This window comes from Adiantum capillus-veneris, chromosome 8 (genome assembly GCF_014529385.1).
Source record: "Adiantum capillus-veneris isolate H3 chromosome 8, ASM1452938v2, whole genome shotgun sequence".
NCBI lineage: Eukaryota > Viridiplantae > Streptophyta > Polypodiopsida > Polypodiales > Pteridaceae > Adiantum > Adiantum capillus-veneris.
This window is the reverse complement of record NC_140938.1, coordinates 157,884,773-157,897,623: the sequence shown is the minus strand read 5'-3', so window position 1 is coordinate 157,897,623 and position 12,851 is coordinate 157,884,773.

The following is a 12,851-nucleotide window of genomic DNA, read 5'->3' as shown; positions in this document are numbered from 1 at the left end:
GGAGATCCTAGAGAAAGTTAAAAGATAACTTCACAAGACGCTCCTGTTTTTTCCTAGTTTAGGTCTCTTCGATCCCTAGCAGCGGCGCCAAATGTGGGACCGGAGTCTAGCCTCACTCTTATCTTATTGCAGACATAGCGAGAACCACGAATATAATTGTCAATCCATGGGACGAAGCTAACTGGACTAGTGCATAGGGGCTACAAGAGGTTGTCAGTCTCTTGAAAAACAACAAAGAACTCGCATCTAACTCAAGCTACACTCAAATGACTGAAATCACCAAAAGGTAATCGCTTATCGGCAAACAAATCACATCTATTACAGCATCAAATGACAACCAAACATAACAAAACTTCTAGGATAATTTTATAAGACCTAAGCACACATGCTTACATATCAAATCTCACTTTAGGTCAAGTGCAAGAATTGCGATTATTAACAACAGTGAGTTTTTGACCTAGTCGTTTTTGACCCAGAATGCATTTAAATGCTTAGCAATGATGTCCTAGTATAGCGCCTATACTTATTTTTTTATTTGAAAGCTTAAATTCCTACTTATGATGAAATTAGGCCGCCGGTTGACGATATCAAAAGCTACAAAATACCTAAAATGCTTATCTCAATGCATAGAGCTTTTACTTGCGGTTGCAACGCAACAAACACAACTGCAATGTGACAACCGGGGAGGGAGTAGGAAGCACGAAAAGGAGAGATCTGAGCGCCGTTAGCTCACGCTGTGTTTCTATTATCCAAAACTTATAAAAAACTGGCTTTTATGCCTTTGCCAAGGTTTTTGGTGGTCAAAACCAATGAGTTGGGAGCTCTAACTAAAGACAGGTTGATACAATCTAGAAGCTTGTAGCCCCGGCTTATCAATTACAAAGTTTATCTAGAAAGTAGGAGTTACAATATTCTCGATTCATCGAAATAATAAATATTTTTACAATGAGAGCTCCAAAAAATGGTATTCGAGTTAGCTTGCTGCTAGCATTTCTTGTGATGGCTCTACACAAAATTCTTTGGATTTCATTGTATTAGCTATGTGCACACTTCTAGATAGTTGGCAGCTATAAAAACACCTATAGATGGTTGGTAGCAACTTCTTCAGAACTTGCCTCCAACTATGGAGACACTACACACACTTGAAAATGGTTAGTAGGAGCTTCTTCAACACTTACCTCTAGCTATGCAGACATTTGCACACACTTGTAGATGGTTGGAAATATCTTTCAGAACCTACCTCTAGCAAAATGAAGGTTCACCAAATGTGAAGGAGAAGGAGGTACGTTCAAGCTTGAGTAAGAAGTGATCCCCTGTCTCTAGTGAAATCAAGCATTAGGAAGAGAGTGGGGTCTAGAAAGGCCTCATTATTTGGAAGTTTAAGAAAGTCAAACCTTTTGTATTAAGAAACTAATCAAAGGGTAGTTTTTGAACTCAAACAAGAAAAACGACTAGTTTATTTGGATTCAAATTTTCCCCCCAAAATGGATTTTAAAATCTAGCGGATAAAACCATACCATGTAGCATATCTATGGAAAGAGCTCAATGTGTAGATTCCAGATATATGATCTCCGCTCAATCAAAGATTGTATGTGGAAGTTATGGAAGGCCAAAAATCATAAAATTGTCCACCTCCTGTTTGGGGGGAAAGTGCATCCTTTGACCACTCTTACACATCTCTTACACACCCACCATTCTTGCACACATGGCATGCACCTTGTCAGATTGTTAATCACCTCCGTAAGCTCATGGAAAATAAAGAGTCCCTCCTACACCCCATCCTCTTCCTAATGTCAAAAGAGGCATTACACAAAGAGAGAGAGAGAGAGAGAGAGAGAGAGAGAGAGAGAGAGAGAGAGAGAATGATGTTGCTGCTCTACAAGCCCCTATCTATAGTGGAATGAGGCAAAAGAGGCATTACACACACACACACACACACACACACACAAAGAATGATGTTGCTGATGTACAAGCTCCAATCATAACATGTTCACTACCATGTTCTTGGGTCATTATGCACCCATATATATTTTTCAACCCAACTTTTCATGATGAAAATGTTCTTCCATAAAATGTACCTTTTTAAGTGCTAGAAACCTATTTTCGGGATAGTTCTTTTTAGTCCACCTTAGCATGCTTCTACCCATTTTCCTAGTTGGCAACATTGACCTTATGTATGTAAGGATAGATTATTATGTTGCGAACATCTTCACAAAGGCCCTAACAGTAGAGAAGTTGAGGAAATTTTGAGCTATTCTTGGAGTACAAGAGATGAAGTTGGGCTTGAGCGGGAGTGTTGGAATAGCAAGGTAAACACATGGTATGCTTGGATGATTTCTCTTGTACATTATCATTGGCATCAGATTTAGGAGACCATGATCATCACCATTGGTACTATAGCCAGAATTCATTGACATGGTCTAACTATCAAGAGTGTTGGTCACATATCAACTCACTCACTAGTGGTTCCACATTGACCGTTATACATGTTATATTTCCTATGCATGTTTTGTAGACTTTATCATTATTTTGACTAGTGAAGAAGTGAGTGAAGAAGAATAAGAAATTATGTACTTCCATCTCCATTGTGTGCTTTGGTTGTGTGTATGATTGGAATAGCTCAATTTCTATCCTTATCTATCTCTTTACACATAACACGCTTCTTCTTTCCTACAAAGAAAATGTTGCTAAAACGGAGTATCAGATAAAGGTTAGTAAGAAGTTGTTGCCTTGAGAGTTTTATTAGTAGAGAAAGATTAGAAAATTGAAAGCATGGACTACAATATGATGGATAAAAAGTTCATGATAGAAGATTTGAAGCTTCTAAACTCTCCTATAGAGCCCATTACTTTCAATGTAGGTCTTGGAAGCTATAAATCCCTTAGAGATGTGCTAGACATAGGTGAAGGAGATCCTAATACAGACCAACAACTGGATTTAGAACAAGATAATGAGAAGAAGTTCCAACCATCAAAGACCTTAGGAGATGGATTGAGAATAACAAATCCAAACTGCCAAAGTATATCTACTATATGAGCTAAAGATCTCTAATCTATAGCGGTCAAGTATTTGAAGCGTGTGAAGAATCAATCACAAAATTTGGACATTCTTTGTTGCCACTTCTTCTCGTCAAACATGAAGTAACCTTACACAGAAGAAAGATTCTACCTCCCACTTGAATTGAACATGCATAGAGACTTTGAGGGTGTAGCTATGACTAGAGATCACGTCAAGACCATTTTGGACAACCAATCTAAGTGGAGAGCTCAATTTTTGTAGAAGAATCCTAGAGAACAAATAGTGGATGAAGGAGAGGAGCCAGGAGCACAGCGGAAGCGGAAGATGAATCGCACACACACACACCACCATAGCCTCGCACATAGGTTGTAGGGGGAGAGCCATAGCCTCGCACATAGGTTGTAGGGGGAGAGCCAACACGTACTGTGTGCCCCCTTTCTTTCTTCTCTATCTTATGCACTAAGGCACAATACACATTGTACTTAGTATTAGTGGCTCATGCAAGTGTATAGCTGTACACTTAGAGTTATTAGTAGCAGTTAGTGATGGGCGATCGACCACATGGCCATTAAACCTAACATTCTCCCACTTGATGGCCAATATGGGAGACCATAAGAATGGAAAAAAACCACTCTTCACCAAATGCCCATCAACTCACAATAGTGTTGAAACTAATGGTTGGAGATATTTTTAGTGAGTGCATCCACTATGTTCTCTGATGTAGGAATCTTCACTAAATCAAGGCTCTTGTGTTCTAGGCATTCACGATTGAAGTGATAACGCACATCAATGTGTTTTTTTCTGGAATGAAACACTGGATTGTTAGCGAAGGCAATAGCACTTTAACTGTCACAATGAAGAAATGGTGTACTACTCTAATCCAAGATCTTTCACTAGGTGAGCAAGCCAAATAGCTTCTTTGCATGCCTCACTCAATGCAACATACTCTGCCTCTGTGGTAGAAATAGATGTACAATTTTGAAGAACGGATCTCCAAGAAATAGCAGAACCAACAAATGTGTAAATCCAACATGTTTTTGATTTAAGATTGTCAACACAACCTGCATAATCACTGTCTACAAATCCTTGAATGGATGAATCTCCACGACCATAGCATAATTGTTTATCTGTAGTGCCACTCAAGTATTTGAGAATGGACTTGACAGCATCCCAATGCTTTTTACTAGGGTTATAAATAAATCTGCTTACAACTCCCACTGCATGTGCAATGTCAGGTCTTGTAGCCACCATGGCATACATGAGACTACCACAAGCTGAAGCATAAGGAACCTTAGCCATCACAGCGTTTTCCTCAGTAGATTTGGGACAATTGTTCTTGTTAAGTTTCAAATATGCAGGCAATGGAGTACTCAAATCATTCCCCTTCTGCATGTTGAACGATCAAGAACCTTGTGCACATACTCTTTTTGAGAAAGGTACAACAACCTCTTCTTATGGTCACGAGTAATGCGCATAGCCAAAATGTGATTGGCTTCAGCCAAATCTTTCATATCAAATTGAATTTTCAACTTGGTTTTCAAGTCATCAATGTCCTTCTTGGAATGACCAGCAATAAACATGTCATCTACGTAAAGGATAAGGATAATAAGTTGTCCACTGGGTTGTCTTTTCACGTAAAGACATGATCCTCATTAGTGCACTTATAGCCTAGGGAACACATAAATTCATCAAACTTTTGATACCATTGTCTGGATGATTGCTTCAAACCAAATGTTCCTTGCCCTTTAGCACAAACGCTTCAGGTTGCTACATATAAATGTCTTCCTCGAGATCACCATGTAAGAAAGTTGTAATGACATCCATTAGATCAAGCTCCATATCTTCAGTGACAACCAAAGCAAATACCATTCTCAATGTGATCATCTTGACCACTCGAGAAAATATTTCTTGGAAATCAACACCATATTCAGGAATGAGACCGTTCTGATACCAGATGAAGGAGAGGAGCCGGGAGCACAACGGAAGCGGAAGATGAATCTCACACACACTCACACACACCACCATAGCCTCACACACAGGTTGGAAGGGGAGAGCCAACATGTACTATCTGCCCCCTTTCTTTCTTCTCTATCTTATGCACTAAGGCACAATACACATTGTACTTAGTGTTAGTGGCTCACACAAGTGTATAGCTATACACTTAGAGTTAGTAGTAGCAGTTAATGATGGGCAGTTAGCCACATTGCCATTAAACCTAGCACACTGTACAAAAATGCTCCACAACACCTCAAGATTGATTCAACCTACTTCCCTAATGCAAACATAAGGACAAATTGAATATAAGAAGCTTAATATTATTAGATGGTAGATTAGGAGAAAATTAGCTCTCAATCGTCCAACCATGGCAAAGCGTACCCTCTCATGTCATACAAAATAAGCAATCTATGCTAAATCTTGTTTTCCTCATGCCAATGAGCATTGAAGTTGGCTACTTCAACAAATTAAGGTAAGAATGGTAGGAATGACATGCCCTTCTTCAATAACCTATCAAATAGGGCCTCTGGATCCATAATCGTTAAATCTAACAATCTACATCAGTTACGGTGTCAATAAGCACGTGCACTAGCTAGGGTATGGAATCTGGTAATCGAAGGCAATCATCAGCTCAAACTAGGCTCTAATTTTGTGCAAGAGTCTGATTAACAAAAAAATTCAAACCAAGACAATATCTCGCATGTGAATGGGCTCTAACTAGCATAATATGGTTGATATCAAGGCCACAAATGATTCTCTATAGAAAATCATGATCAGATGTAGCAGTGAGGTGTGAAATATGATATCCAATCACGCCAAAAGGAAATAATGCGTGTGAATTGGATTAAAAACTTCGAAATTATCCAAATGTAGACCAAAATCAAAATTTGTGTAACAACAGGGTCTCTCGTGCAATCTGGCTCAAATCGAGTCAAATTTGGCGGAATCAAATAAAATATGACAAAATCAAACTCTCTGAGCGTATCTACACTAAAGTGTGTCCAACCATTCGTAAATGCGAGCGTATACGAGATGTGTGATGCGTGTGGGAAACAAGGAGAAGGGTCGAGAGAAAAAAAATAAAAAAATCATTTTTACAATTTTTTTTCATTTTTTTGTGATTTTTTTTATTTTTTTGAGATTTTCTTGATTTTTTATTATCTCAAATTTTTTTTGTGTTTTTCTGTTTTTTCTCATTTTTTTGGTCAATTCTCAGTTTTTTGTAAAGTTTTTGAGCTTCTTTTTTTTTTTAAATCCCTTTTTCATTCTCTACTTGATTTTTTAAAATTTTGGGTAGATTTTTTTGTTTCTTTGTTTTTTTAATAACTTTTCGAATTTTTTTATATTGGTTTTTAATTACTTTAGATTTTTCTCTTTTTTCTTTTTTGACCTTTTATAATAAATACAAAAATAAGGTTTAAATGAAATGAAAAACAAATGTAAAAAAATGAAAAGAAAATGGAAAGAGGTTCGAAAAGTCAAGATAAAAAGTGTAGCAACTAGGAGTAATGATAGAAAGGAGGAGGTAGAAGCGAAGTGGAGAGAGAGCCTACCGGTGCAATGTGGCGAGGAAAACGGGGAGAGATTCGGGGCGTGGAGAAAAATTGTGAGTTCTGAGAACTCTGTGTGTGTGTGTGTGTGTGTGAGAGAGAGAGAGAGAGAGAGAGAGAGAGAGAGAGAGAGAGAGAGAGTAAATTATCGTCCTCGGAGGTCAAATATGACCTACGGGACCAAAAACAAAACATTACATTGGAGCTTCTAAACAAAGATCTAGGGGGTTCAATGAGGGGGAGCCGGTTTGGGAGTCCAAAACTCTTGAATGACCACTTTACTAACCTCGATAAACCGCCCATTTGCCTTGTTTACGGGCTTCGTGCATCTTCTTGAGCTCCCTTGATTTAGTCTTCAGTTGATTCACAGCAATTCTTTGGCGATCCAAAAATTTTGTCCCTTGAGAAGGCGAGATTGGCATAGCAAACTCAGCTGCTGCTATTTTTTGTCCTTGAAGGTGTGGATACAGTGCTTACATTATTGTCTCTAGTATATGACAGTAAGGGCTGAACAGAATCTTCCACAAACACTACATCCCGTGAAACCAGAATACGTTTTGTTTGCGGATGATACAACCTGTAACCTTTGCTTTCAGCACTATAACCAACAAAAATACATTTGACAGCCTTATCATCCAATTTTCTGCGCTGCACTTGTGACACCAAAGCATATGCCAAACAGCCAAAAACACGCATGTGCTCAATAGAAGGCTTTCTATCATGCCATGCTTCATATGGAGTAATAGACTGCAAAGCTTTCGTAGGACACCTGTTAAGTACATAAGTGGCACACATGATGGCCTCAATTCAAAAAGAATGCGATAAAGGTTGACTTTTGACCATATATCGTGCCATTTCCGTCAATGACCTGTTTTTCCTCTCAGCAACACCATTTTGTTGAGGTGTATAAGGCACTGTACATTGGTGTTTTATCCCACGACTAGCCAGAAATGCATTAAATTCATGAGACATATACTCCCCCCCTCAATCGAAACGGAGGGTGCCCATAGTACATTTCAAGACATTTTCAGCCATAGCCAGAAAGTGTTTGAAGCACATAAAAACTTCGGACTTCGCTTTAAGCGGAAATACCCATGCATGCGTGGAGTAATCATCAATGAAAGTCACGAAGTACAGGTAATTGCCCAAGGACGGAGTTTGCATGGGCCCACAAACAAGCTGCAACCTGCATGTGGCCCAAAATACAGCCTTCACAAACATGTTTGACAGGTGCTTCAAGAGGCGGCAAAGAAGCAACCATATCAAATTTCTGCAAACGCAGCAAACTCGCAAAATTCAGATGACCAAAACGTGCATGCCAAATGAAATAGCCCTTGAATCTGCAACATCATTTGCAAAATTTTGTCCACACTTGTCATACAAAGTGAGCTTATACAGCCCACAACAAAAAAGGCCAAATGCAACAATTTCATCACCAAAATTGAGATCATGAGCTGTACATCTGTCATCCACAAATTTGACTACAAGTCCAAGTCTAGCAAGTGCGGATACAGACAAGAGATTCTTCTTGATCCCAGGTACATAAAGTGCATCAACAAGTGTGAAGGAACTGCCATTAGCAGCAATAAGCACAATCTTCCCAACTCCCTGAACTGGATAAGAGGCATTGTTGGCACAAGTGACTGAATTCCCATGAGGGACAGACTCAAGAGAGGTAAATAATTCACGATGTGAGGTAATGTGCTTTGTAGAACCACTGTCGAAATACCACACATGTGAATCTGCAGCAACTGACAAGCATGCATCATGGACAGTAGGATTGTAAGTGAACTCTGCGCTAAAAGCCCATTCTGCATCAACATCAGCAACACAGTCTCCTTTCTCTGAAGACTTAACAATGGCTGCATTTGTAGTGGAACCAGCATTTGCAGTGGAACCACCCTCTTTCTTCTTAGCCCATTCTGCATCAATATCAGCAACACAGTCTCCTTTCACACAAGACTCAACAATGGTTGCATTTGTAGTGGAACCAGCATTTGCAGTGGAACCACTCTCTTTCTTCTTAGCCCATTCTGCATCAACATCAACAACACAGTCTCCTTTCACACAAGACTCGACATTGACTGCATTTGTAGTGGAACCAGCATTTGCAGTGGAACCACCCTCTTTCTTCTTAGCCTCTTTGGCCTTCAACTTAGGACACGACTTGATCAAGTGATCATTGGCTTTACAATAATGGCAATGCATCTTCTTTTTGCCCTTATAACCAGAATTTCCAGACGAATTGCTGCCAGCAGAAGCATTAGGAACATAATTTTTTCCACTCGCAGCAGAACCATAAGAAGTGGCTGCATTGCTGTTACCACCCTTTCTTTGAGAAGTAATAAAAACCTGTTCAACTGCACGCTGTCTAGTCCTGTTTTTTATGGAAAGTGACTCTTGCAACAACAATGTGCATAATGCATCAAACTTGACAACTTCTGGATTTCCTTGGGTCATAAGTCTCCAAGTACTAGCAAAAGTCTGGTAAGAATCTGGTAAGGCATCAAGAACAGTCAGCACAAGGGAACTGTCTGAAATAACTTCACCTGCAGAAATAAGTTGCTCATTGATATCCTTGACACTAGCAAGGAAAGTGTCCATATCATCTTCCTCATGCATAAACTTCGACTCCAGCTCTTTACGCAGCAAAGCAATTTTTGCCTTATTGCGGCTTGCATAAAGACCTACTAGAATTTCCCAAGCCTGTTTTGCAGATTTTGCTGAACGGATGTGAGGAACAATGGTGCGCTTCACAGACAATGCAATCAATGCATGAGCCTGCGCATCCTTAACATCCCAACGAGCTTGTTCTGCCGTAGGCAAAACAAATCTGACAGCAGCAGTCCTTGCAACAAGACCTGCAACATCCTCAACATCGCCTATATCCTCAGAACCAGGACGTACATCAATGCCCTGCACAATGTTCCAGACACCCTTTGACACAAGAACATGTTGCATCATATAAGCCCACATAGGGTAGTTGTCCCCATCCAACCTATCCTCAGCAGCAAACATCCTGAACACATCTGTGTTGTTGTTGTCAGCCATGGTAAATGCTGCACCTGATGTGAAAACTACCCGAAAATAGGAGAAACGAGTGGGAACAACCTGTGCCATATAGCACAAACCGTAGAAGACTATAAGGCACCTGTTATACAAAAAACGACACTGATAGAAATTCTTCACAAAATGACAAAATAGCCTGTGCAGTACTACCTGTAGTGGAAACGGAGGCCGAAATGAGCCCAAATGAAAATTATGAGAAGACCGAGCTCTTCGAGTTATCCCAAAGTATTTGTCGAGCTGTGAACGCTCGCCAAAGCTCACTGAAATTGGAGAAAGTGAGCAGGCATGTACTGGAGCAGCTGGCGACTAAGCCCGGGAGGACGCAACCTGCTCTGATACCAATTGTTGGAATTAGTGTTGCAGAGAAACGCACATAGCTTGGAGAAGACGAAGGAAGCTCAAGGCACATAGAGAGTGTGTTACTTAGTGTGCAATGGAAAGATAGATAGCCCTAGAGTGATGGGCGTATATACAATGCACGGGGGAAAAAACCTCCTAGAGAGGGAAAAAATGCCCCGGTGGTCCTAGTGTGTTCACACACATCACTACCACATGTATATGGTAACAGACTGGCACACACAGAGCCAAATGAATCTCTGATGGGCTTGGGTTGAAGGGTGGGACTGTGTTTAGGGCTTAACACCCCCCCACAAAGCTGCCCCTCCCCCAAGGGGGGACTATGGAGGCGGCACTAGGGTTTGGGAGAAAAAAGCAGGATGAGAGAGAGAGAGAGAGAGAGAGAGAGAGAGAGAGAGATTTATGCTTTTTTTCTTTTTTCTTTGTGTGTGTGTGTGAATGTGTGTGTGTGTATGTGCACACAAATGTGTGTGTGATTGTGTAAACGTGTGCGAGAATGAGTGTGGGTCAATGTATGTGATGTGTATGTTTCAATTTTTTCATTTTTTTCTTTTTCTCCTTTTTTTTTAATGTTTTTGTTTTGTTTGTGTTTTTGGTTTTTTTACATCCTTACTTTTTGTTTCTTTTGTGTATTGTTTTTTTTTTTTACTGCTTTGAAAGTGGTTTTTTTTGGGGGGAGGGGTTTGGGATGAATTTTTTCTTTTTTTTACAAAAATGAAAATATAAAAATCAAAAGAAAAAAGCCAATATCAAAATAAAGTCAAAAAATAGGAAAAAATAGCAAAAATATACTCAAAAGAATGAAAAAGAGAGGGAAAGGCATGAAATGCTATGGTGTGTGTGTGTGTGTGTGTATTTGTTATTTTAATAGAAAATAGAAAATAGTACAAAAAGTTAAAAAGAATTATCGAAGATTTGAAAATTACACAAAAATATTTGAAAAATATAAAAAATAGTCAAAACAAATTAGAGAAAATTCACAAAGTTGCAAACCATGTTCTAGATTGACAGTTTGCATCACAATTTTTTATTTTCACCATTTTTTGATAAAAATGAGCAATTTTAGGCAATAAATTAGTAAAAACAACTAAAACTGTCCAAAACAATAGCCAAAAAAATACCAAAAAACCTCTACGAAATATACATCCAATTCTACTCAATTTCTAGCACTTATCAATGTAATCAAACCATCTAATCAATCTTGCATCAATTTGCCACTCAAACTTGAACCATTTTGGACTCTTTTTTCCCGTTTTAGACTCAATTTTGACCCACAAATTCATCTCATTAATGGTTTAATTAGAAAAAAAGTTCACATTGACCCAATACTCACAATCAAATTAGAATTCTCAACATCTCATTTTCACATTAATGCAATCATTCAAATCAATCTAAAAGTGTGTAAATGTGCACAATTAGAACACACTTACAAGCTTACACCACACACATAATTTTACCTCAACTTTGATAGCATAATAGGTCAGTTTTCATACTAAAAAACATTCAACATAACCAATTGAGAAAGCATAAACATCTAATTCAATTGGAATCAAAATTGCCATACAGTTGCACTCAAACGTTCAGAGGGAGAATAGGGAACACACCCGACACACACGCAATGGCCTCTATATAGCTCAGGGTATTCACAACACCCTTTTCCTCTCGAGAACACCTTCAAAAAAGACGATTCACACTAGCAGGGCCTCGCCTGTGCTTCGCCTAATGCACACACGCTTTGCACAATCCTCAGAAAGCTACCACACCGATATTGCCCCGCTTCCAGCTCTTTCACAACTCAACACCTCTCTCTCTTTCTCTCTCACACACACAGGGGGGCCGGGGGGGTGCACACGCTCACACACCGGTACCACACACCCTGGAGATGAGCAAAGAAGAAAGGGAGAAAGACGACGCCAAAAATCGGCAATCATAGCTTCTCCTTCAAAACAAAAACACCTGTACAAAATCATATGGCCTGCTCTTGGTCGCAACAAGGCCATCACCTACTTCACACAGAGGGGCACACGTCTCCCTCGCCACTTGACTACGTTGGCACACACATCGATGAGAAAATTTAACTCTGGCTTCGCTTCGACAACATCTTTTTCTCTTGGAAACTCTCACTAGCTACCTCCTCTGCCAAGCCCTCGCCCTTACGAGCCGCTTCGCAGCGATCCTTCTCCCTTGGGGGTGTGCTTCGATCACGAAATGCCTCCTTCTTCCCCCAAACTCCAAGCCAAACCCAAGCCCCAAAACCTTTTTTCTCCAAAACGGTGCTCCTTCTTTCTTTCCTTTTTTCCTTCTTTTTCTTACTTTCTAAAAAGATCATTTTTTGAGCAATAGCCCCGCTATTGCTCTTCTTAGCTTCCTCTCAAGCTTTTTTCTTTTGCTTAACTATTGAGAGCCTTCTTTTTCTCTTCCAACTCCAGCCATCTTTCCTTTTTAATTTACAACCAAGAAAAAGTTTGGCACATGCTCCTCCGCACTGTCGGTGCTCCCTGCTCGCAACACAACCCCGGGTTGCCATACAAATTTTTCGGCTATGCTACATGGGAGATCTATTTGCCGGCCCCAAAATCCTCCCACTTCCCTATCGTTCTGTACCATGGCGTCCAAAAACACGTCCAAGGATAGGGAAAACCATGCGCACCCCTTTTCGCCATGCTTGTCTATCAATTTTAATTGGGCCTATCTTGATGTCCATGGCTCAAATCGGCGATCCACAGATTTCGGCTAACTCCGCACATCGCATGCAATCTTCGAGAACCCTGGCAAACTCAAAAATATCTTTCTCAGCACGCCTATCGACGTGGACCGATGAGCACGTACCCGACCACCCAAATATTCCATAGGCCATAACTT